This window comes from Aulostomus chinensis, chromosome 12 (assembly GCF_037954235.1).
Source record: "Aulostomus chinensis isolate RoL2024-O1b breed Wild chromosome 12, RoL_Achi_v1.0, whole genome shotgun sequence".
NCBI classification, from domain to species: Eukaryota; Metazoa; Chordata; class Actinopteri; order Syngnathiformes; family Aulostomidae; genus Aulostomus; species Aulostomus chinensis.
In genome coordinates this window covers 12,479,377-12,485,143 of record NC_141331.1, presented here as the reverse complement: position 1 = coordinate 12,485,143, position 5,767 = coordinate 12,479,377, and the positions used below count along the sequence as shown (strand labels likewise).

The following is a 5,767-nucleotide window of genomic DNA, read 5'->3' as shown; positions in this document are numbered from 1 at the left end:
ATAACTGGGATGTCACAGTTAGTGTGTGTGTGTGTGTGTGTGTGTGTGTGTGTGTGTGTGTGTGTGTGTGTGTGTTTGTGTTTGTGTTTGTGTGTATGTGCATGCAGAACAGAAGAAGTCCGTTAGTGTTCGAGGGACTGCATGCATTATGTGTACTCAAGAACTCTGGTTCCAACGAAGTTGTAACCGCACACGCACACGCACACGCACACACACACCTGGCCTGTTTCCTTGTTTGTTCATATATGGGCAAAGCTTCCCCTACCTGGGCCCCACTCTGAATTCCAATAAGTGGCAGTTGTGTTTGTGTATGTGTGCAAAGAAGAGGCTGTAGAGACGGATGCACGTCATGGAAAAGCAGGATCAATGGGCAAGGCCCTCAGAGCTGCGTTTTTAAGGTGTTCCTTTTGTTTTCCAAAGGTAATCAGTTAACACAATGACTCAGCCTGGCTGATTATTCAAAGTAGCGGCAGTCGTAGGACGTCAGTGAGGAGCTGTGGTCACCTCGCTCTTATACAACGCTGAGGCAACTGGAACAACTGTGATACCTGTGAATCATCAGCATTAATAAGTCAATGCCTTCATTAAAATAATGCACTTCTGTAGTTCATTTATCAGTGAGAGTGTTAGCTTTCAGGGTGGAGGTAGTTGAGGTTTCAGTAGCCAGGTTAGCGTGCTTGTTCAGCTGCATCAGAGCTTCTACGTTGCCTGATGCTGAGGCAGATTTATGGCGGCCACTGGTAGTTTTCATACACTAACTTTCTCCTATCCCTCTTCTTACTGTATATTTCTATTTTTTCCCTCTTCTGCCACCGTTCTCTGCTCTCTGCACACTTGCCAGGTCTTCATTTAGCAGCTTAAGGAAGGAGTTAGCTTTCCTTGGTCAACTTGCCAGCTCTTTCCCATCAGTCCAGCCCCCTGGAAGGGCCAGCAGACACCCCTCTTTAGGCACGGGGCTGGGGTACGAGGCATATGTTCGAGGCTGGGGCTTCCTCTGGAGAGAGAGTATTGGCTCTCAAATGTGGGCCTGGATTCAGTCTCCACAACGCCGCCACCCAGCACCACCAAAAAGGAACCATTTGGGATCGGTTTAGTGTTTCATCCACTCAGTTTATAATAAGAATCAAAAGTGAGAGGGTAAGAGAGGGAGAGAGTTTGAAATAAAGGGGGGGTAGTCTGTCTGGCAATGTGAGGGAATATTATGGGATAGACTTTGGATAAGGAACAGAGGTGGCGAGGAAGGCTGAACTTCCCTGTCTCCACAGAATCGCAGCTATCAGCTTCCACTCTTTGGTTGGACGCTTTCACTCGCCCATCACAACCAATCAGACTCTCCGGCTGGCGTCTAATTGGATCTGAGCAGCCATATCTGATTGGCTGCCGGCCTCAGGGAACAACTTCTTATTTGGTGGCAAGTTTGCACAATACTAGCGAGCGCTCTATTGTGGGTTTGACTCATCTTTAAGGCTGCTCAGTCACCGTTGTGCTGATGCATCCAAATTTTTCTCATGAACCAAACAAAACTGCTGCACTTTATGTATCAAATACCATGAGGTTCCCTCACACTGGCTCAATCAAAGCAGTTGTTGTTGATGAAGAGAAAAACACTCTTCATTGAATGTCTTCTCTCTTTTTTCTATCCTCATTTCCTGTTTTTTTTTTGAGAGGGGGGCGCAAATAATTTTAAGATACTACACTGTAGGAACAGTAGGGATCTTTAAAGGTGGAGCACACACTGATAGAGAGAAAGGGAATGCATCCGCACCCAGCTCACACATCCTACACACCCACCCACGCACACGAAACACACACAAACATCCACACACACACACGCCTACACAGCAGGACATGCACACAACCAATGAACTTACAGCTAAAATGCGATTTATGTTTGCACAAACACAAACACATGCATACTTGTACAGTGGTCACCCCCTACTTTTAGGCGAAGGCAGGGTAATGATTCAGTTCCTCTGCTTCCCCTTTGTGTGTATATGTGTGTGTGTATGTGTGTGTGTGTATACAAGTCGGTGTATATTTGTTGCATATGTGTGCACAGTTGTCACTTTGTGAATGTGTTTCAAGTGTATGTGTGTGTGAATGTGGATGTGGTCAGGCCCAGTCATCTTCCAGGCAGCTCAGAGGAAACCCACATCAACTGCCATACACCACACTCTAGGAATAGACTTGCCCAACACAGGCAGGAATGGAATGGCACGCCTGGCCTCACCCCTCCTCACACCGCCTCACCCGTCATCGGACCTTTTCGTGCTCACCCCTTCCGAGACGTCTACTGATCATTCATTCTCCCTTGTTTTATTTCGTCCCAATTCTCGGTATTGCGATCCCAGTTTGAGCTAGCTCTGGATCACATGGCATCAATGAGTTTCTAAGAATCCTTCGGACTGTTCCTCCCTTACAAGGACAACTGCAGTGACAAGGACAACCTCTAATTGAACCTCAGTTCATTTTAGTTTGAATGTAGTTCCCTAAAACTGCACCGATCTTTCGACTAAGATGCTTTTTGTTTTTGTTTTTTTTTAATAAAAGCAAGCTGTTGCAGTCGCAGGACGCTGCTTTGGGTTGCTGTGTTTGCCTTCATTCTACGAGTGCAACTGGTCACACAAAATCACTAAACACTAAATCTACACTTCCAGTGGAAAAAAAAAGCCAGATTATACATCCATCTGACCTCTCTGCCTTGCAGTGATGGCAACATCACCAAAGCATGGAAAAAGACATAGATAAGACCTAGAAGAACTTATCACCTTATCTCTGTCCCTGCGAGCTCACTCAGCCTCCCCACACTGGCTCCCGTTAATATCACACTTGTACTTGTAACGCAATTGGCGGCCTTAACAGAGCAAAATGTCTACAAAGTGACACCGTTTGTGATTTATTTTATCTTCTTCGTCCTGTATGTCTCTAAATGAATGTACTCATCAGTTTCTTTTATCTTCGTGTATTTTTTTCAGGTTGGAAGAATCAGTGCAGCTTTTTCCAGAAACACCACGGGAACAAACATCTCTTTCAAGAGAGGTAAAAACTGTCTTAATATTTCTCTTTGTTCTGTCCTTCACTGCACCTTTACCTTTCAAGAGAGTTAGTCGTGTTAGTGTCGGGCAAAATTAACGAACAAATCATTTTGAACGAATCTTTTAGCGTCGGACATGGAGTGGGTCGACCTGTTGAGCGACTTTCTCATTCAACCCCAAACCACACACTCTGCTGTGTGCATGGCAGGCATGAGAACCAATCAGTGTGAGGATCAATTGATTATATTGATCAAATAACATTGTAGGGGGCCTGGAGGGACTGTTTTTCAACACGTCGATATCTTACAACTGACTAGGCCCATAGCTGATACTTGTTGATTGCATCTGTATAAAAACTAGTTTATATGTTATAAAATGTCGTTCATACTGGAAAAAACACAACTTAACAAGTCGAATTAGAAAGACTAATGTTTTTCTTTATTTCCAACCCATTTGGAAAAGCCCATTGTTTATTGTTGCTTCAACACAAAGAACAAGAATGAGCAAAAATCAAGAATATATTCTTAATTTGCTGGGTCTATATTAATATTAAACAGTGGACTGATATCAAGCTGTTATTACAAATGTCAATATCTGCCAGATACCCATGACGTGCTGATATTATGGTGTTGGAAAGATGACCGAAAATTAAAGAAAGTTAAAAAAAAAAAATTCTTTGGTGGATCTAATGTCAATCAACGATTGAACTAACCGTTGATTGACATTAGGACATCCAAAGGACCAAACACATTCATATTGTACATTTATATTGTATCGAGCTCACATAGTGCACAGAATCAGTGAATTAGAACTAGAACTTTAGCACTATTCGAGCAACCAGCACCATATTGTAGAAAAAGCCTCACGACACAATTGATTTGAAACACAGTCATTCATCAATTCAAAGGAACCAATTTAGTGGAAAGACTGCTCTTCAGGTACTTTCAGTATGAATCTTTGGCTAATTTGTAAAGGGTAAATTCACAATGAGATGTCCTTGAGGTTCCTGCAAAACAGAGACAGCTCAAGCCACTTCCTTTTGTGATGAGTGTGGTACAAAAGTTCGACATGAAACACCTTGGAACATGCCAAAACAGAGAGGAAGAAGAGATGGACGCTGGAAGACAGAACAAGGTCCTAAATCCTAACGGCTAGAATGTGCAGGAATGTGAGTGTGTGTGTGTGTGTGTGTGTGTGTGTGTGTGGGTGGGGGGGGGGGGTGCTGAAAAGCACATTTCTCTTAATATAATCAAATTGGAGTCAAGTGACCATCAGCTGGTCAGAGTATGTTTGATCAGTAAGGTCATGGGGCCTCAGGTATGCAGAGCTATTGTGACCAGAGAGGAGGGGGAGGCCAGAGATCTGCCACGCTCTGCCCTCCTGCCATCACCTGCATCTAGGTTGGATTTTATTAAGAGTGGGTCAGTGCTCCCATTATGTGTCAGCGTTGGAGCCGGCATGGCGGTGGCCGCTGCCTGTCGTGCCTCAGGCTAATGGGAAAGAATGAAAGGAATCTGCAACTGATAATGCCACGCTTGGAGATGTTCGTCAGCAGATAATCTCCCATATCCTTCCCCTCCCTCAGGCTCCTCTTCTACTTCTGCTTGATCTCCTCTGTCCACTCACTATCACCTTACTCCTCTCTTTCATAATAACCTGTTACTTCTTTCTCTCTTCAGGTGGAATCAGCTGGTTTGCACCCACCCACCCAGGCATGACCACCCCGACCAGCCCTCACCGTTCACGCCTGTCTGGCTGCTGTCAGTTGCTCAGTAGGCAGTGTAGATCCTGTTTAGCAATCAGCAGCTACATCTGGCTACTGGGTCTCCGACGGGTCTGCCCACCTCCCAGTTGGGCATTCTGTTCCTCAACCATTGGCTGGTAGCACATTCCAAACCATCTGATTGGCTACTATGTCAGGGGGGCTCCATCCTGTGACCCTGCAGACAGGATGCTCTCTGTGTCACAACTCTACAAGGGGCCCTTGTCAAGCCTCCCCCCCCCCACCCCACCCTTTCCTCTTCCACCATTTAATTCTGCTTCTCGCTGCGTCATGCTCTCTTTGTATTAAATATCCTTGTATCAGTGCATAATTATCATGCTGTGGGTTTTTTTTTTCTGAAAGGAAACCTGTTAATTGATGGGAATTTGCTTTGTCCTGAACCTGGCATACAATGTAGATTTCTGTGTGGTTCAAATCTACAGCTACATTGTCTGCTGGGTTTCTGGCTAGCAATTTAAGCAGCTGTCACAGAAGGCTTCGGTTCTGGGTAAGGTAAGCACACATCGATCGTGTCTGTGTATGAGAGTGACTGTGAAAATTAAATAAAAAGAAAATATCGCACATTATGACCGACTTGTGTTGTCGTTTGTCCGGCTAAATATCACATCAGAGGGGAGAAGAAAATCATGAATCTGCAAAACTGATTCCGTTTCGTGTCTCAGGAGTTCACCCCAAACAAGAGATGCCAAGAATATTCTAGTAACTCAGCACAAAGGCGGGTTGTTGTCTGTCAGGAGGTTGTCAGACTGCTGTCAGATGGGCTCCTTATTAGTGCTATGTGGAATAGCACTGTCTTCACTGCAGCCAACACACACACACACACGCACACACACACACACGCACACACACACACACACACCTGGGATTATACCAGAACACATCAACTGTTTTCAGAAGACATTCTGCATCATTAACTGTGTGCAGATGTGAACGTCACACAACCCACCCT

The 5,767-nt window shown here is 44.8% G+C and overlaps 1 long non-coding RNA gene across 1 annotated transcript in view; it reads left to right on the top strand.

Moving 5' to 3' along the window:
* LOC147252066 (uncharacterized) overlaps window positions 1-4,768 on the top strand; it is an 8,493-nt gene extending 3,725 nt beyond the window's left edge. Inside the window, exons 2-3 of the long non-coding RNA XR_015118826.1 lie at window positions 2,976-3,039; window positions 4,715-4,768. This is a non-coding gene — a long non-coding RNA (uncharacterized LOC147252066). The remainder of the gene's footprint in view (window positions 1-2,975; window positions 3,040-4,714) is intronic.
* Window positions 4,769-5,767: the final 999 nt, after the last annotated feature.